General features: G+C 43.8%; 1 protein-coding gene across 7 annotated transcripts in view; it reads right to left on the minus strand.

Moving 5' to 3' along the window:
• The window catches only part of LOC132824520 (SH3 and multiple ankyrin repeat domains protein 2-like), a 1,314,713-nt gene that overhangs the window by 1,097,686 nt on the left and 193,906 nt on the right, over positions 1-23,121 (minus strand). For 5 of the 7 annotated variants that reach the window (XM_060839148.1, XM_060839147.1, XM_060839146.1 and 2 more), the window contains exon 1: positions 19,172-19,238. The exons of 1 other annotated variant lie outside the window; for it this stretch is intronic. The gene's annotated coding sequence lies outside the window, so the exon portion shown is untranslated. Of the gene's footprint in view, positions 1-19,171; positions 19,239-23,121 lie in introns of those variants that run through there. One more of the 7 variants, XM_060839150.1, reaches the window with a different exon arrangement.

The raw sequence follows: 23,121 nt of genomic DNA on the forward strand, positions 1-23,121 counted from the left end.
CTCATTGGATGCTGCCTGAACTGCTGTGCTCTTCCAGCACCACTGATCCAGAATCTGGTTTCCAGCAACTGCAGTCATTGTTTTTACCTAACTAGGGTAAACCTGTCTTCCCTGTACTCTCTATCCATGCTCCTCAACACTTCGTACACCTCAACCAAGTCAACCCCCTCAGCCTCCTTTGTTCCAAGGAAAGCCACCTGTAGACAGTATAATCAGTAAGTTTGCAGATGACATGAAAATCGATGGGTGTTGTTGACAGTGAGAAGGATGGTCTCAGGCTACAGTCTGATATTGATCAACAGGTAACTTGGCAGAACAAGGACAAATGGAATTTAATCCAGATAGGTGCGAGGTGAGGTACTGTGGGAGGTCCAATAGGGAGGAACATACGCAATGAATTGAGGTTCCTGGGGAGTACTGAGGGAGAAAAGGTGTACAAATGGTGTAAAAGTCCATAGATCCCTGAAGGAGACCTGGTGGGGAAGAAGGTAGTCAGGATACTTGCCATCATTAGCCAGGGTGTAGAATATAGGAGCAAGGAAATCTTGTTACAACATTATAAAACATTGGTTAGGCCACAGATGGAATACTGTGTGCAATTCTGGTCACCACAGTATTGGAAGGACTTGATTGGATTGGAGAAGGGGCAGAGTATATTCACCAGGATGTTGTCCGGGATGGAATGTCTCAGTTATAAGGAGAGACTGAATAGGTCAGGCTTGTTTACCCAGGAGCAGAGGGGGCTAAGGGGAATCTGATTGAGACACACAAAATTATGCAAAGCACAGACAGGGTTATCATGAGGATCTCTTCCCATAGCAGACACACCTAAGACTAGATGGCATATGTTTAAGGTGAGGAACTTGAGAAGGGATCTGAGAAAGAGGGATGGATCTGGGATGAAGTGGAGGGAGGGGAGGTTTGGAAACTAGTGAAGGGGATATGAACCAAGTGCAGGTAAATGGAATTAGCTTGTTGGTCCACGTAGCCATGGTCTCTGTGCTGTACGATACTATGACTGTATAACCCTCGGCTATCCAAACTTTCCTCATAGATGCAATTTTCCAGCCCTGGCAACATTCTTGTGAATGTCCTCTACACTGTCTCCAAAGTAGCATCGTTAATGCAGTTACATCCTTTCTGTAATGTGGTGACCACAGCAGTGCACAACACTCCAGCTGATCCCATGTGCTGTCTTTATGCCTTATCTATCTGACCTGCCAACTTTAGGTCATGCAGTCCCAGATCTCTCCCCCTCTCTCCCCCTCGCAATACTCTCCCACTTGTTGTGGATTCCTTTGCTTTTCTTTGTCCTGCTCAAATGCATAATCTCACACTTTCCCAGAGTGTGTTCTATTTGCCACTTTTCTGCTCACTCAGTGGACCCATTGAATATATTCTGCAATTACACAGCCAATTTTTATGTCTACATTAAATGTACAAACCCAGACAGCCAACACCGAGCTCTGTGGGAAGATGGAGTAAGCTTATGCCACAGTGATCAACACTGGGGGCCCAACTGTTTACAACTTAAGGAAATGATTTGGATGATAGGCTCAGAGGCACAGCTTCAAATTTGCTACAAAAGTTGGGAAAAAAGTGAGATGTAGGAGGGTATAGGGAGGATAAAAAATGTCATTAAATTCCTGATGAATGGCTTATGCCCGAAACATTGATTCTTCTGCTCCGCAGAGGCTGCCTGACCTGCTGCGCTTTTCCAGCAACTCACTCTTTGACTCTGATCTCCAGCATCTGCAGTCCTCACTTTCTCCTGAAAAATGTCATTGGCCAATGATATGGCCAATGGAGTATAATGTAGGAAAATGTGAAATTGTCAATTTTGGCAAGAATGAAAAATGGAAGTATTTCAGCTGAATGGTGAGAGACTGCAGAGTTCTGAGCTTGACGGGTCTGAGTGTCATAGTGCATGAATTGCAAAACGTTACCATTCAGGGACAGCAATTAATCAGAAAAGTAAATAGAACATTATCAGTTATCGTAGGGAAAAATAACTACAAAACTAATTGATGCTTCACTGATACAAGGCCCTGATAGGCCACATCTGGAGAACTGCGTCCAGCACTGCTCCTCCTATTTAAAATAGTATGTTAATATGTTATAAACAGTTGGAGGTGGAGGCACGGTGGGAATGATACTGGATCTATAATCCAGAACTCCAGACTAATGTTCTGCAGATGGGGTTTAAAACTCATGATGGTTGATGGTGAAATTTGGATTCAGTTAAAATAAAAGTGCAATATAAAAGCTAGTCTAATGGAGACCATATAACTACTGCTGTTTGTTGGTGAAAACTTATCTGGTCAATAATGTCCTTTAGGGAAGGAAATCTGCCATCCTTACTTGGTCTGGCCTAAATGTGACTTCACATCTTAGAACATAGAACATAGAACATTACAGCTCAGTACAGACCCTTCGGCCCTCGACGTTGTGCCGCCCTGTCATACTAATCTGAAACCCATTCACGTACACTATTCCATTTTCTTCCATATTCCATACCCTTACTACTCTCTGAGTAAAGGAACTACCTCTGACATCTGTATTATACCTATCTCCCCTCGCTTTAAAGTTGTGTCCCCTTGTGTTTGCCGTCACCATACTTGGAAAAAGGCTCTCACTGTCCACCCTATCTAACCCTCTGATTATCTTATATGTCTCTATTAAGTCACCTCTCAACCACCTTCTCTCTAACGAGAACAGCCTCAAGTCCCTCAGCCTTTCCTCGTAAGACCTTCCCTTCATATCAGGCAACATCCTAGTAAATCTCTTGTGAACCCTTTCCAAAGCTTCCACGTCCTTCTTATAATGCGGTGACCAGAACTGTACACAATACTCCAAGTGCGGCCGCACCAGAGCTTTGTACAGCTGCAGCATAACCTCATGGTTCCGGAACTCAATCCCTCTATTAATAAAGGCCAAAACACTGTATGCCTTCTTAACAATCCTGTCAACCTGGGTGGCAACTTTCAGGGATTCATTGCCGTCTGGCCAATAAGGGACGGGTAATAAATGTTGACTGAACCAGTGACTCTACCTCCATAAATTAATAACGAATACTTCATTGAAGATTGACTGGTCTAATCCCTGGAATGTGTAGTTTGTTGTATGAGGAAGATTGGAAGGCTAAACCCGTATCTTCTGGAGTTTAGAAACACAATAAGTGTCTTGATTGAATCATCCAAGATCCATTCAGGGTTTGGACAGGGTGGATGTGGAAAGGATATTTTAACTAATGACAAAATTGAGAATGAGGTGTTATGGTTTAAAAATCAAGGGGTTGTCCAATTGAAAAAGAAATGAGGAGAATTTCTTTTCTCTCAGATGGTCACGAGTGTTTGGAAATCTCCTGAAAAGGTGGCAGCAGCAGAGTCTTGAATATTTTTAAGGCAGAGAAGAATGAATTCTTATTAAACATGAGGGTAAAGGTTATATGAGTATGTGGGAATGTGGATTTCAGGTTATAGTCAGATCAGACATAATCTTACTAAATGGGAGAGCAGAACAAGAGACTGAGTGGCCCATCGTTTCTCCTTGGTCTGAGGTCCATATGTTTCTTAATAAACTTTACAAACTACCTTAAAATTACTCACAGATATTTGATTGCCAACCTGGGGTATCTGAGGTTTCAGAGACCAAAATCTCACGCTGCAGTATCTTCAGCACACTTTTGATAGCACCTCATCACCGCCTTCTCAAGGGCAGCTGGGGATGAGTAATAAATGTTGGCTTTCGTGTTTTCTACATCAGTGGCCACATTTGGGGTGAACACATTAAAATGTCTTTAAATCACAAAAGGCACTTTGTAGATCAAAGAACAAAGACAAAAAAAATTACAAGGCAAAAGTGAGGACTGCAGATGCTGGAAACCAGAGTCTAGATCAGAGTGTTGCTGGAAAAGCACAGCAGGTCATGCAATATCCGAGGAGCAGGAAATTCGATGTTTCGGGCAAAAGCCCTTCAAGGGCTCCCTGCTTCTATTCCTGATTAAGGGCTTTTGCCCGAACCGTCGATTTTCCTGCTTCTTGGATGCTGCCTGACTGGCTGTGCTTTTCCAGGCCATTCTAAACTAGACTAAGAAAATTTACAGCCAAGGAACAGGCCCTGTGGGCGGCACGGTGGCACAGTGGTTAGCACTGCTGCCTCACAGCGCCTGTAGACCCGGGTTCAATTCCCGACTCAGGCGACTGACTGTGTGGAGTTTGCACGTTCTCCCCGTGTCTGCGTGGGTTTCCTCCGGGTGCTCCGGTTTCCTCCCACAGTCCAAAGATGTGCGGGTCAGGTGAATTGGCCAAGCTAAATTGCCCGTAGTGTTAGGTAAGGGATAGATGTAAAGGTATGGGTGGGTTGCGCTTCGGCGGGTCGGTGTGGACTTGTTGGGCCGAAGGGCCTGTTTCCACACTGTAAGTCTAATCTAATCCTCCAAGCCTGTGCCAATCGAAATCTACTGTTGAAACCTATCTCCCAATTCACAAGGATCTGTATCCCTCTGCCCCCCACCTACTCATGCATCCATCCAGAAGCATCTTAAATGAATCTACCATGTCTGCCTCTACCACCTCTGCTGGCAACATGTTCCAGGCACTCACCACCCTCTGCGTGAAGTACTTGCTGCGTGTATCCCCCTTAAACTTTTCACCTCTCCTCTACCCACCTGTGCAGCCACCTTCAGGGTACAATGGACCTGAACTCCGAGATCTCTCTGCTCATCAACTTTTCCCAAAGTTCTTCCGTTTACAGCGTAATTCACTCTAGAATTAGACTTCCCAAAATGCATCACCTCACATTTGCCTGGATTGAACTCCATCTGCTACTTCTCTGTCCAACTCTCCTGTCTACTATATTCTCCCGTAATTTTTGACAGTCCCTTATGCTTTCTGCTAGTCCACCAATCTTCACGTCATCTGCAAACTTACTAATCAGACCACCAATGCCCTCTTTCAGATCATTTATGGTTATAGATGTAAACCCTTTGTTAATGAAAGAATCTATGGCAAAAGTTCTCACCTGTGCAGTCTCCTTTAGTGATTATCCTTTGTGGTCAATGTAATTAATAATACAAATGTTAATGATCAGTCAGTATAAAAACCTCCAGTATTTCAGGGCAGAGAAATTCTGTCTTCCTGAAATGAATCAAGCTGTGTTTCCTGAGCTCACACGAAACCTTTTGTGTTATTATCACCTGTGAGTGGTTGCTGAATGAATGTTCTCAGCTGAAGTTTGATGTATTCCCTTTATAATATTGATTAACCATTTTCTTCAAGTGCCTCAGGCAAAACTAAATTAATGGCATGGTTTCGCCCATTCCCAAGATGCTTGTAATGAATTCGAAAGCTTCAATCAAGAAATATTTACTGCACCAACTAATCTTTCAGGAAATGGATTTCTGCAGACTACGAAATGGAAGACATTGAAAGGACATGAGAAAATATTTAATTGGTATGATCTGTGTTAGTTCATATAATTTGTAAACATTTGCCAGGCACTCTGTGCTGGACAGAAATACCCACAGAGTGGAAATGTGTGACCCAGCTAAGTCCCCTCTCTGCTGTTTCTGTTGAACACTATCCCTCCCATCCCTCCATCCAGCTACTGGAGATTCCCCATATGGTTCCAGAGGACTCCTCCCAATTCCCTTTACCCTTTGAGCTCCACTGTTGACCCCTGGAGCAGGTCTTGCTGCTATAGAAGTGGTTACCACACAAGTTGGCACTGTCAATACGGGCAGCTGCCAGCCTCTGATTGCCCTGAAGTTCTGAAGGATAGGACCTCTGTCCCACGCCAGGCCCTCCTGTGGGTACATTGTCTTCATACTAACCAAGAACCAGGTTGATGCAAACCAGGCAAATTCCCAATTCAGATATTGGGCTATTAGGCTGCCCCAAAATGGCCAAGGTGCAGCTGCTCCCAGTTTTCCTGCTGATGGACATGAATCCACCATTTCTAAGTTCAACACAGTTTCTGGGCTTCAAATCCATCCAGGAAGAAGGGACCTGTTCTGATGGGACGGTCATTATCTGAACCATGCTGGGACCAGAATCACATATCCAGGGTTAAACTAAACAGGGGGCAGAGGATTCAGTTATCGGGGAAATTAGAAATCCTGAATGAAAGGAGGATGTGAGAGAGCAGAACACTGGAGCGGTTATTAAAATCTTCAGCACAGACACAAATAGGACAAAGTCTCTGGAAAAGGTTAGAAATCAAACTTCAAGCACACTGGATAAACCAATGATAATGAGAAGAGGGACGACTAACACAGGACTGAGGGGATTGCACCTGAGTGCACACAGTATAAGGAATAAGGTAAATGAACTTATTGAAACTGGTGGGTACGACGCGGTGGGCATCACAGAGACATTGCTGAACAGAGGATCAGGATTGGAAGGTGAATATTCAAGGATACAAATCCTATTGAAAAGACAAGCAGATGGACAGGGGGGTGAGGCTGCCTTATTAGTAAGAAATGAAATTAAATCTATGGTAAGAAATTAAGTTAGGTCAGGTGGTATAGAATCTTGTGTGGATAGAACTGAGGAACTGCAAAGATAAAAGTAACATAGTTGGAGTCATGTAAAGGCTTCTAAGTAGTAGTCAGGAGCAAGATATACCAGGAGAGAGAAAAGATGTGTAGGTAAGGCAGAGTTACAGTGATCATGGGGGATTTCAATATGCAGGTGGACTGGGAAAATCAGGTTGGTAGTGGATTGCAAGTAAAGGAATTTGTGGAATGTCTACAAGATGGTATTTTGGAGCAGCTTGTGGTGGAGCTCACTAGGGACCAGGTAATACTGGGTTTAATGTTGTGCAATGAGACAGACTTGATAAGGAAGCTTAAGGTGAGAGAACCATTAGGAGGCAGTAATCATGATTAAATTTACTCTGCAATGGAGTGGGAGAAGGTAGAATCAGAAGTAATGGTATTACAGCCGAATAAAAGCAACTACAGAGGCATGAGGAAGGAGCTGGGCTGAACAGACTGGGAGAGGAACCTAGTAGAAAATATATAAAACAATAAAACAGCAATGGCAGGAGTTTCTGAGTGTAATTAAGGAGACAGCGCAGAGATTCATCCCAAGGAAAAAGGTGCATGGTACAGGGAGGATGAGGTAACAATGGCTGACCATGAAAGTCAGGGGTAGCATAAAAGCAAAAGAGAAAACATAGAATGTGGTGAAGGGCAGTGGGAAACCAGAGGGATGGGAGGCTTACAAAGATCACCGGCAGGCAATAAAAAAGAAATAAGGACCGAGAAGATTAAATAGGAGGGTAAATGAGCCAGTAATATAAAGGAAGACTGTAAGAGTTTCTTTAGATATATAAAATGGCAAAGCAGAGGCGAAAGCGGACTTTGGATGTCTGGAAAATGACACTGAGAGACAGTAGTGGGGAACAAAAAAATGGCTAAGGAAATGAATAATTACTTTGCATCAGTTTTCACTGTGGAAGACGCTACTAATATCCCAAAAGTTCTAGACAGTGAGGGGGCAGAGCTGAATATGGTGCCCATCACTAAGAGAAGATGCTAGAAAAACTGAAAGGCCTCAATTGGATAAATCAAATGAACCAGATGGACTACACCCAATCTGTGGTGATCTTTCAGGAATCACTAGAATAAAGGAGGATCCCAGAGGACAAGAAAATCGCAAACATGACCCCCCACCCCTGTTCAAAAATGGAGTAAGGCAAAAGAAAGAAAATTTCAGATCAATTAGCCTGACCTCGGTCATGGTAAGATCCTGGAATCCATTGTGAAGGATGAGGTTTCTGAATACTTGGAATTGTATGATAAAATAGGACAAAGTCAGCACGGTTTCATCAAGGGGAGGTCATGCCTGACAAATCTACTAAACTTCTTTGAGAAGGCAATGATCAGGTTAGACCAAGGAGAGCCAATGGATATGATCTACCTGGACTTCAAAACGGCCTTTGACAAGATACTGCAAAGGAGGCTACTGAGTAAGATAAGGGCCTATGGTTTTAGAGGCAAGGTGCTAGCATGGATAGAAGCTTGGCTGTCTGGCAGAAAGCAGAGAGTGAGTGTAAAAGGGTTCTTCTCAGGATGGCAGCCGGGTACAAGTGGGGTTCCGAAGGGTCAGTGTTGGGACCACAAAATTTCACTTTATACATTAACGATCTAGATGAAGGAATGGAGGGCATTCTGGATAAGTTTACAGATGATACAAAGATAGGTAGAGGGACAGTAGCATTGAGGAGGTGGGGGAGCTGCAGAAGGATTTGGACAGGTTAGAAGAGTGGGCAAAGAAGTGCCAGATGGAGTATATGGAGTCCAGGCAACATCCTTGTAAATTTCTTCTACACACTTTCCAGTTTGATAGCATGCTTCCTGTAGCAAGGTGACCAAAACTGAACATTATACTCCAAGTGCAGCCTCACCAACCTCCTGTATATCTGTAATGTACCTTCCCAACTTCTATATTCAATGATCCTGGCTGATGAAGGCCAGTGTGCCAAAAACCTGTCTACCTGGAACTCTACTTTCAGAGAACTGTGCACCTGAACTCCAAGGTCCTTCTGTTCCACCACACTCCTTAAGACCCTGCCATTCATCAAGAAACTCCTATCTTGATTTGACTTTCCAAAGTGCAAGACTTCACACTTATCTATATTAAACTCCATTTGCCATTTCTCAGCCCACTTCCCCAGCTGATCAACATCCTGCTGTAATTTCTGAGAACCTTCCTCACTATCCACGATAGTCTCATCTGAAAATGTACTAATCATACCTTGAACATTCTCATCCAAGTCATTGATATAGATAACAAACAGCAACGAGCCCAGCACCGAGCCCTGACGCACTGCACTAGTCACATGCCTCCAGCCCGACAAGCATCCTTCCACTATTACCCTCTGTTTCCGACCATCAAGCCAATTGTGTATCCAATTTGCCAGCTCACCCTCGATTCCATGTGACCTAACCTTCGAGAACAGCCTACCAAGTGCAGCCTTATAAAAGGCCTTACTGAAATCCATACAGACTACATCTATCACCCTGCCCTCATCAACCTTCCTGATCGTTTAGAGTCAGAGATTCATAGAGATGTACAGCATGGAAACAGACCCTTTCATCCAACCCGTCCACACCGACTAGATATCCCAAACCAATCTAGTCACATTTGCCAGAACCTGGCCCATGTCCTTCCAAACCCTTCCTAATCATATGCTCATCCAAATGCCTTTTAAATGCTGCAATTGCACCAGCCTCCGCCACTTCCTCTGGCAGCTCATTACACAGACAAACCACCCACTATGTGAGAAAATGGCCTCTTAAGTCTTTTTTATATCTTTCCTCTCACAACCAAAGTCAATGCCTCTAGTTCTGGACTCCCCAACCCGAGGGAAAAGACTTTGCCTATTTAACCTATCCATGCTCCTCATGATTTTATAAACCTCTATAAGTTCACCCCCCTCAGCCTCTGAAACTCCAGGAAAAACAGCCACAGCCTATTCAGCCTCTCCCTATAGCTCAAATCTCCAACCCTGGCAACATCCTTGTAAATCTTTTCTGAACCCTTTCAAGTTTCACAACAGACCTGAAGGAGACCAGAATTGTACGCAATATTCCAAAAGTGGCCTAATCAATGTCCTGTACAGTCACAACATGACCTCCCAACTCCTGTACTCAATACTCTGACCAATAAAGGAAAGCATACCAAACACCTTCTTCACTATCCTATCTACCTGTGACTCCACTTTCAAGGAGCTATGAACCTGCACTCCAAGGTCTCTTTGTTCAGTAACACTCCCTAGGACCTTACCACTAAGTGTATAAGTCCTGCTAAGATTTGCTTTCCAAAATGCAGCACCTCGCATTTATCTGAATTAAACTCCATCTGCCACTCCTCAGCCCATTGGCCCATCTGGTCCAGATCCTGTTGTAATCTGGGGTAACCCTCTTCGCTGTCGACTACACCTCCAATTTTGGTGTCATCTGCAAACTTACTAACTATACCTCTTATGCTCGCATCCAAATCATTTATGAAAATGACAAAAGGTAGTGGACTCAGCACCGATCCTTGTGGCATTCCACTGGTCACAGGTCTCCAGTCTGAGAAACAACCCTCCACCACCACCCTCTGTCTTCTACCTTTGAACCAGTTCTGTATCCAAATGGCTAGTTCTCTCTGTATTCCATGAGATCTAACCTTGCTAACCTGTCTCCCATGGGGAACCTTGTAGAATGCATTACTGAAGTCCATATAGATCACACCTACCACTCTGCCCTCATCAATCCTCTTTGTTACTTTTTCAAAAAACTCAATCAAGTTTGTGAGACATGATTTCCCACACACAAAGCCATGTTGACTATCCCGAATCAGTCCTTGCCTTTCCAAATACATGTTCATCCTGTCCCTCAGGATTCCCTCCAACAATCGACCACCACCGACATCAGGCTCACCAGTCTATAGTTCCCTGGCTTTTCCTTACCACCTTTCTTAAACAGTGGCACCACGTTAGCCAACCTCCAGGCTTCCGCCATCTTACCCATGGCTATTGACAATACAAACATCTCAGCAAGGGTCTTCATCAAAGAACTCTAATAAATTTGTGAGGCATGATCTCCCAAGCACAAAGCCATGCTCTCTATTCCTAATCAAACCCTATCTTTCCAAATGCATCTATACCTTATCTTTCAAAATCTTCTCAAGTAACCTACCTCCCGTACATGGTAGGCTTTGCTGGTCAATAGCTTCCAGTGTCTTTGTGGTTCTTCTTGAACAATGGCACAAAATTTGCTTCCCTCCAGTCTTCCAGGACCTTACCCATGACTAATGATGATGAAAACGCATCAGCTGGGACCCCCAAGGTCCCTTATGGCAGGTTGATAAAAAGGTCATACATTTTGCAAAGCCGAATGGAGGAGAGGAGAAAGTTTATTACAAATTGTGTAAATCTTAGCTGTGGCTTTAAGAGGTATGTTTCATCCTAATTTCTTTTAGAGGGAGAGACTGGTGGAGGGTGGGGGGGGGGAGCAGGTACTGAGCAGTCGATGAGAAGATAAACAACTTGTGAGGTCTTGGGTTTTGTTTTTTAAAGCTGGAACAATCGGAGCAGCCTGAGTGGGTGTTGTTAAACTCTTACAGATCAAAGATTTGTAGTTAGCTTTCAGCAGTATCTGTTGCATTCTTGAATAAGTAAAAGGTATTATTCCCCCTCTCCATTACAGCCAAAAACTTGGGGGGGGGAGAGGGGGGTTCTCTTCCGAGGTTGCTGGATCGCATGTGAGACGAAATCTGCTTTTCTGAATTTGCCTTTTTGCCAAAATGGGCACTTATGGGATGTTACAATCTTAGATACAGTAACAATTACTAATTAACTGTTCCATTATTTTGTTCCTTTTTCCAACAGAGCTAAGTTATTCAAAGTTCTTCTTTATTTTGTTGTATTTTAATTGTAGTATTTGAGTAAGTTATGTTTTGCTCAACATTGTATAGTTTGAACAGTTAAATTACATCTGAACACGGCACTTTACATTTGCCTACTAAATAAGAAAAAGTTAGGGTCTAGGCTACCTTCTTAAAATATGTTGAAGGGGGTAGGGCCTGGTCCACAACAGTAACATCAACGGACAGAGTAATCTGGGTGTACACCTCCACAGTTCCCCAAAAGTGGATAAGGTGGTCAATACGACATACTTGCCTTCATCAGTCAGGCTAAAGAGTATAAAAATTAGCAATTTATGTTGTGGTTGGATAGAGCTTTGATTTAGTGTAAAAAGTGAGGTCTGCAGATGCTGGAGATCAGAGCTGAAAATGTGTTTCTGGTTAAAGCACAGCAGGTCAGGCAGCATCCAAGGAACAGGAAATTCGACATTTCGGGCCAGAACCTGAAGGGCTCTGGCCCGAAACGTCGAATTTCCTGTTCCTTAGAGCTTTGATTTGGTCACATTTGGTTTATTGCATACAGTTTTGGTCGCCACATTACCAGAAGGATGTAGAGGCTTTGGAGAGGGAATAGAATGATGTACCAGGATGTTTTGAGGAAGAGTCCATGACCTGAAACGTTAACTCTGATTTCTCTCTACAGAAGCTGCCAACCTAAGTTTTTCCAGCATTTTCTGTTTTTGTACCAGGATGTTGCCCAGCTTGGAGGGTTTTAGTTATGAGGAGATATTGGACAAACCTGATTTGTTTTCATTTGAATGTTGAAGGATGCGGGGCGACTGGAGATTTACAAAATTATGAGAGGCGAGGATAGAATGAATTATCAAAGTCTTTTTCCTCAGATAGAAATGTCAATTACTAGGGGACAAAGCTTTAATGGTAAGGGTGGGAACATAGCTTTAAAGGTAAGCAGGGGTAGGTTTAAAGGAAATGTGAGAGGCAGGTTATTTTAAATACAGGGGATGGTAAGTGCCTGGAGTGCACTGCCAGTGGAGGAAGTGGAGGCAATATAATGGCAATATTTAAGAGGCATCTTGTCAGATACATGAATAGGCAGGGAATAGAGGGATACAGGTTGTGGAGAGGGATATGGCTTTTAGGCTAGAATTATGTCATGTGTTGGAGCAGGCTTGGTGGGCCAGTGCCTGTTTTTGATGAGCAAGCGTCAGTTTTTGGTGGGCCAGCATCTGTATTTGGTGGGCTAATACCTGTTGTTGGTGGACCAGCACCTGTTTCTGGTGGGCCAGCATCTGTTTTTGATGGGCCAGCGCCTGTTTTTGGTGAGCCAATGCCTGTTTTTGGTGGGCCAGTGCCTGTTTTTGGTGGGCCAGCATCTGTTTTTGATGGGCCAGCCCCTGTTTTTGGTGAGCCAATGCCTGTATTTGGTGAGCCAATGCCTGTTTTTGGTGGGCCAGTGCCTGTTCTTTGAGCATGCACATGCATGTGTGTGCACTCAGTGGTGTGACTCTGGAACTCTCTGCCTTGTTGGAGGTGAGGCATTGAATATGTTTAAGGTGGAGCTTCTTTAAAACTATTAGATGGGACTCCACTGAATACACTGACTGTCCAGCATTTATTGTTTGAATTAGTTGCCCTTGAGAAAGTGGCAGTGAGCTGCCTTCCTGAACTGCCCGGTCCATGTGCTGTCGGTTGGTCCACAATGCTGTTTGGGAGGGAATTCCAGAATTTTGACCACGTGACAGTGAAGGGATGGTGATATATTTCCAAGTCAGGACGGGGAGCGGTTTGAACGGAACTTTCAGGGATGGTGTTTCCATGTATCTGTTGCCCTTGTCCTTCGAGATGGAAATGGTTGCGGGTTTGGAAGCAGCAGTATAATGTATGTTGTTACAGTGCATCTTGTGGGTAGCATACACTGTCACTCCTGTGTTCAGGGTGTGAATGCTGAAGGTGCTTGTTGGGGTGTCTTGTTGTCTTGTTGATGGAGTTGAGGCACACCCGGCTGTAACCACAATATTATTATGATTTTACATTATGTTCGAAAGTGAGGAAATTCAATTTGAAATATGGGTGTTATATTTGAATCAGAGAAATTATGAAGCCTAAAGCCCAGGTTGGATTAGATTAGATTAGATTACTTACAGTGTGGAGCCAGGCCCTTCGGCCCAACAAGTCCACACCGACCCTCCGAAGTGCAACCCACCCACATCCCTACATTAACCCCTTATCTAACACTACGGGCAATTTAGCTTGGCCAATTCACCTTTGGATCTGTGGACATCTTTGGAGTGTGGGAGGAAACTGGAGCACCCGGAGGAAACCCACGCAGACACAGGGAGAACGTGCAAACTCCACACAGTCGCCTGAGGCGGGAATTGAACCCAGGTCTCTGGCGCTGTGAGGCAGCAGTGCTAACCACTGTGCCACCGTGCCGCCCATGAGCTGGATTGGGAAAATAGCACATTGAGAAAATTATAACCGGATGGTTTGAGGACCGGAGTCAGGAACGGAAAAGAGAGATCTAGACAACCCAAGAAACAGAAGCAAATGCTGCACATGTTCCCTGGTGTCCCATTCAGGAATTGGTATCGGTTGTGAAAGCAGATGAGGGTGCTGGTTCCTTGGGGGCAGCGAAGCCCTGTGGTATTATCACTAGGCTATTAATCCAGAAACTCAGCTAATATTCTGAGAACCTAAGTTCAAATCCCACAATAGCAGATTGTGGAATTCTGAAATTAAGAATCGACTGATGACTGTGTTGGAAAAGCCCATCTGGTTCACTAATGTACCTCAGGGAAGGACATCTGTCATCCTTACCCAGTCTGGCCTACATGAAACTCCAGACCCACAGCAATGTGGTTCTGAAATGGCCTAGCAAGCCATTCAATTCAAGGGCAGCTAGGGCAAGCAGGAACCACATACTGGCTGGGCACAGATCCCCATGTCTCATGAGTCAAAAAACAAAAAAATGGAAGTTCATTGTGGCACTGTCAGTGTAGGAGGGCAGGAAAAAGAAATAAGAAGCAATAGTGAAAGGGAATTCATTACTTTGGGGAATAGACAAGTATCCTATGGCAACCAACATCACTCCAGGATGGAATGTTGCCTCCCTGGTGCCTGGGTCCAGGATGTTACAGAGCATCACCTTCTGGGGGAGGGAGGACAGCCAGAGATCCTGGCCTGTGCTGGTAACAATGACTTAGGAAGGAAGGAGGATGTGGACCTGCAATCAGAAACTAGAGAGATGGGTAGAGAGTAAGCAAGCAGGGCCTCAAATGCAGAAACGTTTCTATCATTCCCAGTGTAACATGCAAGTGAGCAAGGCTGGTGGAGGAGAGTGAGCCTCACATTCCTGGGACATTGGGACGAGCTCTGGGGAAAATCATACCCAAAGAAGCTGGATGGGCTTTGCCTGAACTGAGCTGAGGTGAGGGCTAGAGCTGAGGCCCTTCCGGGTGTTTTATTGATGCTGCGAGGGAGTGTTTTAAGCTAACTCGGCAGCAGTGTGGGAAGCAAAGGAGAATAACAGAAGAGAACACCAGGGTTAACAAAACACCCAGCACTGAGAATACCAAGACAATAGGTGACGTTGCAGTTAGGGAGAAAGAAAATGAAGTCAAGATCAAGGTCACTGAGCATGTGTGTGAATGCAAGGAGTGCTGTAAATAAGATTGGGGAGTTACAGCTGCAGATTACCATGTGGAAATAATATGCTGTGGTGATAATACTTGGCTCAAGGTGTGTTAGGGAGAGTTTCCCACAGCAATGTGCCCAGCTTAACAAGAAAGGATGCATTGTTGAACCTATTTCTCAGAAATTAAAGACTGATGGGAATAATTGTAGGTGAACAACCAGTGACCTTAAAGGAGGAAATGATTCAGATATAGGAAAAGAGAGGACAAACAAATTCAGATCTCACTTGCTGGTGAAGAAGATCAAAATTAGGATAAAGAAGAAAATAAAGACTGCATACAACAGGTGTCAGCTGGATAGGACAATTAAGAACCAAGAGGAATATGAGTTTATTGAGAAAGTGAAAATGTGTTAAAGAAGCAAAGAGGACTAATGGGAAAAGACTGACAACCAACATGAAATGGAAGTTCTAAAATCTTCCGTAAGGTTATAAATTGTAAATGAGTGGTTAAAGGGCAGATTAAAAACCATAAAGGGGATTTATACATAGAGGCAGTGAGTATGGCAGAGGTGTTAAATGAAGAATTTACATCAGTTTTTATTTAAAAAGGAGAGTGCTGCACAAGCCAATGGAACAGAGGGGAACTAGAATTAATCAAAATTGATAAGAAGATAGTTTTGGATAGACTGTTGATACTTAAAGTTGACAACACACCGAGACTGGATGGAATGCATACAAGGATTTTGAAGGAACCAAAAGAAGGAACGATGGGGTCACTGGCTGCGATCTTTCAGGAGAACTGGGGGAGGTGCTAAAAATTTGACGTTTGCAAACATTCAAGAGATAATTATTCAGGATAGAACAAGCAGTCACATGGAACAAGGTGGGCAACACAGTGGCTCAGTGGTTTGCACTGCTGCCTCACAACGCCAGGGACCCGGGTTCGATTCCAGCCTCGGGCGATTACCTCCCATAGTCCAAAGATATGCAGGCTAAGTGGATTATCACGCTAAATTGCTCATAGTGTTCAGGGATGTGAAGGATAGATGGATTAGCCATGAGAAAATGCAGGGTTACAGGGTAGGATAAGATAGGGAGGTAGCTCTGGGCAGGATGCTCTGAGAGTCAGTGTGGACTCAATGGGTTGGAGCTGTAGACTCACACAGCATGGAAACAGGCCCTTCAGCCAAAATTGAACGAGTCCCATTTGCTTGCGTTTAGCCCAAATCCCTCTAAACTATTACTGTCCACATGTCTTTTAACTGTTGCAATTGTACCAGCCTCTACCATTTCCTCTGGCAGTTTGTTCCCTATACACTCCATCCTGTGTGTGAAAAAGTTGCCCCTTAGGTCCCTTTTAAATCATTCCCTTCTCAGCTTGAACTTAAACCTCTCTAGTTTTGGACTCCCCTGCACTGAGAAAAAGTCTCAGAATATTAGCTATTCACCCACTCCATGCCCCTCATAATTTATAAATTTCCCATCTTAAGGTCACCCCTTAACCTCCAATGATCCAGGGAAAATTATTCCTGCCTAGTTAGCCTCTCCCATCTAACCCAAACCCTCCAAGTCACAGCAACATCTGGTAATCTTTTCTGCACCCTTTCTAATTTAATAATATCCTTTCTCTTTGCAGGGTGGCCAGAATTGAGTGTGGTATTCAAAAAGTGGTTTTACCAATATCTTGGGCAGCCATAACATGACACTCCAACTCCTGTACGACATGCATTAGCTGATGAAGGCAAACATGCCAACTGCCTTCATTGCCACCCTATCTACTGCAATGCCATTTTCAAGGATCTATGCTCCTGAACCCCTCAGTCTCTCTGTTTAACAACAATCCCTATGGCCCTAACATTAACTGTGTAAGTCCTGCCATGATTTATCTTACCAAAATGCAACACCTTATATTTATCCAGATTAAGCTCCATCTGCCATTCCTCAACCCATTGGCCCATCTGATCCTCAAGGTCCTGTGTACCTTTCGATTACTTTCCTCACAGTCCACTACACCTCCAATTTTGGTGTCATCTGCAAACTTACTTAACCATGCCTCCTATATTCTCATTCAAGTCATTTTTATAAATGATGAACAACAGTGGACCCCTGCTCTGATCCTTGTGGCACACCACTGGTTACAGGCCTCTACCACCACCCTCTATCTCCTACCATCAAGCCAATTTTGTATTCAATTGACGGGCTTTCCCTGGATCCCCTGTGATCTTGGAGAAAGTGAGAACTGCAGGAGCTGGAGATCAGAGTTGATAGTTTGGTGCTGGAAAAGCACAGTAGGTCAGCCAGCATCCAAGGAGCAGGAGAGTCGACCTTTTAGGCAAGAAGGAATTCTCCTGCTCCTTGGATACTGCCTGATCTACTGTGCTTTCCCAGCACAGCACTCTTGACCCATGTGATCTAACCTTACTAACTAGTTAACCGTACGGGACCTTGTCAAAGGCCTAGACAGCATCTACACTCTGCCTTCATCTATCTTCTTGATCACTTCTTCAAAAAACTCAGTCAAATCTGAGATTCACGATTTCCCACACAAAGGCAAGCTAACTATCCCAAATCAGCCTCACCTTTCCAAATGTCTCTCAGAATCTTCTCCAACAATTTACTTACTACCGTCATTAGGCTCACAAGTGTGTCGTTCCCTGGCTTTTGCTTGCAGCCTTTCTTAAATAATGACACAATATTAACAACCCTGCCAGTCTTCCGGCCCATCACCTATGGCTGTCAATGATAGAAATACCTCCATTGGAAGCACTACTGTTTCTTCCCAAACTTCCCACAATGTCATGGGATACATGTGATCAGGTCACAGGGATTCATCTCTCTTTATGCATTTTAAATTCTCCAGATTTCTTCTTCTTCTGATATCAAGATATCATTATTTATTTCCCTGACTTCCCTCACTTCTATGACTTTTTCACGGTAAAGTGAAGAGTAAATAGGGGTCTCGTATATACCTTTAAAATTCTGACAGGACTTAACAGGGTTGATGCAGGAAAGAGATTTGCAATAACTGAGGAGCCCAGAACCAGTGGTCACAGCCAAAGTGTACAGTGTAGGCCATTTAGGACCAAGCTGAGGAGAAATGTCTTCACTCGGAGAATAATGACCCAATGGAATTCACTACAATTCATACCATCTTACGATTTCAAAAACAAGTTCAATATAGCATTTGGAGCTAAAGGTATCAAGGATATGGGAGAAAGCAGGAACTATTTATTGAGTTGGGAGAACAGCCATGATCATATTGAATGGACCAAATGGCCTACCCCTGCTCCTAATTTCTATGTTTCTGTGTGCAATTTCCCCAGTGCACAGTCTCACACAGGAACTGGATTGACTATTTCCGTGATGTTGCTTAAGAGGTACAGATTGGCCAGGAGGACTCCCTACTGTTCCTCAAATAATACCACCAAGACCATTCTGCTTCTCAAAGAGGGACACTGCACCCAAAAAAAAATCACTGCAGTTCTCCTGAAATGTCAGCCTTAGTTTGGAATGGGGCTTGAACGTATCACCTCCTCACTCAGGGCTGAGGTAGGCATGTAATCGTACTTTACATTAACCTGTCTGTCACAGATCATCACAGAATCCCTACAGTGTGGGAACAGGGCATCTGGCCCAAGGAAAAGCAATCCACCCAGATCCATTCCCTTATCCTATTACTCTATGTTTATCCCTGACTAATGCACCTAGTCTACACATCCCTGATCAATTCACCTGACCTGCATATTTTTGGACTGTGGGAGGAAACCGGAGCACCCGGAGAAAACCCACACAGACACAGGGAGAACGTGCAAACACCACACAGAGAGTCACCTGAGGCTGAAATCGAGCACGGGTCCTAGCCTCCGTGCTGCCCATATTCACCAATTTGCCTCAATCTTCAAAATAATGATTTTCATTGTTCAGTTTCCCAGGTCCTTTTCATTAAATGCTACAACATTTAAGGATTTCCTGTTGTACAGCAGGTACATGACCTGACAGAAAAAGCCACAAGAATTATTGTGCTCAATATTTAATTCTATGTAAACCAATGGCTGCTTTCAATTTCTAAATGTTAACAAGCTTTTCTCTAAAACTGAACAGTAATAATGAAATTCAAAATAATTGTCCTGTATGAGTAGTCTGGTGTCTCGCTTACCCTCAACACAGAAAGCTCATGTTCGTTCTAATCAGGATCAAAACATCTCTTCCCTTGCCATTGGAATACTCCTCCTGTTTTTCAGAAAGTCTTGCATCATCACTACAAGTAATTACTTGTCTCCTAGCCTGTGTAAAGTTTGTACTGTCCTGGTGATGCACAATCATTTCAGGGAGATTTCATGCAGTTTGTGGTTTAGAGTGTAGTTTGTTGTTATGTTGCCAAAGAAACTAAACCATTAAAAACAAACAATCCATTGAAAATTAGCATTTTAACCCTTGTGATAGTCAAAGGTTTCGATCCCCCGAATGTGATTGTAAATTATGATAAAACAGTGCAACAAAACAGATTAAAAGCAAGTGTTGAATAATTTTAGCTCCAGCTATCTCATTTCAACTTCTCCTCACACTGACTTCAGCCACACAGCATCATCGGATAAAAACCCCTTCCAGATAAAACGGTGGTTCCTGTAGAGCCAGGTTATTCAGGAACTGTCCCAGAGCGGAATTCCAACAGTTTAACCAAATGGAGGGAGTGATTGGGAGGACAGAGATTGCTGCATTAGTGTAGCTTTTTGCTTCTTTGATTCTTGCATTGTTATTTGGCACATTTTCCCCTCTTTTAGTAAATAACATTTTATGATTCTGCAGTCCTGAGGAAGGGTCACTCAACCCAAAACACACACTCTGATTTCTCTCTGCAGATGCTGCCAGACCTGCTAAGTTTTTTTCCAGCAATTCCTGATTTTGTTTCTGATTCCCAGCATCCACAGTTCTTTGTTTTTATTTGTTAAACATTTTAGAATTCACTGCAAATGTCATTTGAGACATTGATTACAGTAGGTGTAGCAGCTGGGAGGATGAAAATAAAGTGATTTTGTATTTCCTGTTCTTAAACCTCTCCAGAATTGACAGATTTTTTTGAAGTCATGCTTGGGCTTGTTGCTGACTACTTGATTGAGACTGGTTGCTATGATAAACTAATAACTCCACTCTTGTATCATGCTGTATAGTACCAGGCAATGACCATCTCTAACAAGACAGAATCTAATTCAGAGCAGATCAGAGGCCAGGAATCCTGCAGCGACTGCCTCACCTCTGGACCTTCTGAAAGCCTGTCCCACCATCTACAAGACATTAGTCAGGAGCTCAATGAAATATTCCACTTGCCTGGATGGCTGCAGCTCCAACAACAGAAGAAACTTGACAGCAACCAGGACAAAACAGTCCCCACTTGATTGGTACCATACCCACAAACAGCCACTCCGTCCACCTCTGACACTCAGTAGCAGCAGTGTGTATTATCTACAAGATGCACTGCAGAAATTCATCAAAGATCCTCAGACAGTAGTTTTCAAACTCATGACCATGGCCATCCAGAAGGTCAAAGGTAGCAGGTACATGGGATCACATCCCCTCCAAGCCTGTCACCATCCTGACTTGGAAATATATCACCATTTCTTCAGTGTCGCTGAGTCAAAGCCTGAATTCCCTCCTGAACAGCATTGTGGGTGTGTCTATAGCAGGTGGACTACAGTGGTTCAAAAAGACACTTCACCACCACGGGGCAGCTTCGGACAGGCAGGAAATGCTGGCCAGTCAGTGACACCCATATCTCATGAGTGAATAAAAAACAAAGGACAAAATAGCCACATCTGCAAGCAACCACTCCCTCCACCACCAACTCTAATTGGCAGCACTTTCTGTTGTCTGTGTTTCCAGTTCTAAAATAGTTGTAGTTAGCAGTCATTGCAAAATCACAAATAAAATGAAAATACTAGAGGACAATTCATTTTGGACTTAAACATTAATTCTGCTTCTTGCTCCACAGATGCTGCCAAACCCACTGACTTGCTCCAAAAACTTACTGTTCTTATTTCAGATGGGCTTAAGAGTGCAGGTATATAAATTGTTTGAAATTTGTGTCACATATAAACAGGGTGGTGAAGGCAGCTTTTGGCAGGGCATGTTCATTGCTCAGTCCTTTGAGTATAGGAGTTGAGGCATCATGCTGAAGTTGTACAGGACATAGGGGAGGTCTCTTCTGGAGTTCTCTGTCTAGTTCTGGTCACCCAGTTATGGGAAGGTTATTAGCAAGTTCTGAGAAGATTTGTAGCTCAGATTGAGGTTCTGGATGTAGGTTTGAGGTTCTGGATGTAGGTTTGCTCACTGAGCTAAAGGGTTCATTTCCAGACGTTTCGTCACCATACTAGGAAACATCTTCATTCAGCCTCCAGACGAAGCACTGCCATGAATTCCTAGAAGCATGGCATTCCAACTGGAATTCTATCAACAAACACATCAAGTTTGGAATTCTACCAATAAACCCATCTACCACCCCCTAAGAAAATGAGCAGGAAATGAAATGACCACAGGAAATGACATCACCAACCCTAAGAAACTCAAACATATAAAGAGAAAGCAGGAATTATCAGCAGTGCTTCACCCGGAGACTCACTGAAGATGTTACCTAGTAGGGTGACAAAACATCTGGAAATGAACCCTCCAGCTCAGTGAGCAAACCTACATCCAGAATAAGAAGGATATTATTAATTGGAGATGGTTCAGAAGAGATTTACCAGGATGTTGCTGGGTATGGAAGGTTTGAGTTATAAACAAAGGTTGGATAGGCCGGGACTGTTTACACTGGAGTGCAGGAGATTGAAATGCGATCTGATAGAAATTTATAAAATCACAAGGGGTTTAGATAGAGTTAAAGATAGTTGTCTTTTTCCCAGAATGCGGGAATTTCAAGATTAGGGAACACATTTGTAAGGTGAGAAGAAAGAGATTAAAGAAAGACATGAAGGGCAATTTATTTTTACACAGAGGGTGGTTCGCATGTGGAATGAATGTCCTGGCCAAGGGTGGATGTGGCTACAATTACAGTGTTTAAAAGATATTTACATGAATAGGAAAGGTTTGAAGGGATATGGGCCAGGAGCAGGTAGGTGGGACTGGTTTAGATTGGGAGTATGTTCAGCATGGACTGGTTAGACCGAAGGGTCTGTTTCCACGCTGTATGAATCCACACGCAATATTTTGATCTTATTGATTAGCAAAGTCATAGTATTTTATGGGTGGCACGGTGGTACAGTGGTTAGCACTGCTGCCTCACTGCGCCAGAGACCCGGGTTCAATTCCCGCCTCAGGCGACTCTCTGTGTGGAGTTTGCACATTCTCCCTGTGTCTGCGTGGGTTTCCTCTGGGTGCTCCGGTTTCCTCCCACAGTCACAAAGATGTGCGGGTCAGGTGAATTGGCCATGCTAATTTGCCCGTAGTGTTAGGTGAAGGGGTAAATGTAGGGGTGTCGGTGTGGACTTGTTGGGCCGAAGGGCCTGTTTCCACACTGTAAGTAATCTAATCTGTAATGAACCCCTTTTGGAGTCATATAATTTCACAGCTGTGGGTTCAAGCCTATCTTACTGATCACTCTTACCTACTCCATTCCCAGGTCCAAATGCTTTGTTTTGTCTTTTTTCAACGTTTACATCAGACGTTCCCAATCTGTTAGTTGTGACATTAATTGGGTTTAAGGAAACAGTAGGCCCTGCCTGTTCAGAGTCAGCGGGTTGCTCGGACACACAGACCCTGGGGATATCCCAGCCGTGTCTGTTCTCTGCTCCTCCCAGTCTCTCCCACTGGGCCACAAGGTTCTACCTGTGATCCTCCGACTCTCAAAATCCAGCCGTGACAGTCAATCCTGCAGTGATGCCTCTGCAGCTGATCTCTGGCCAGTCTGATCCAACACTGTCACCATCGCCCCAAGGAACAACCTCAGGCACATTAAGGCCCCAAAACAGGTATTTCCACTGCTTCCTTGTTGCTGGTTAGGATGAGAGGTTTTGAATATGTAAATATGTCTAACAAACACCTCTTTACCTTCTATCTCCGGTCCCTTTAATCTCTCCTGATAAATAAAGTCTCCTGTCCCACTTATCTTCAATAAAA

Source organism: Hemiscyllium ocellatum, chromosome 18 (genome assembly GCF_020745735.1).
Source record: "Hemiscyllium ocellatum isolate sHemOce1 chromosome 18, sHemOce1.pat.X.cur, whole genome shotgun sequence".
NCBI classification, from domain to species: Eukaryota; Metazoa; Chordata; class Chondrichthyes; order Orectolobiformes; family Hemiscylliidae; genus Hemiscyllium; species Hemiscyllium ocellatum.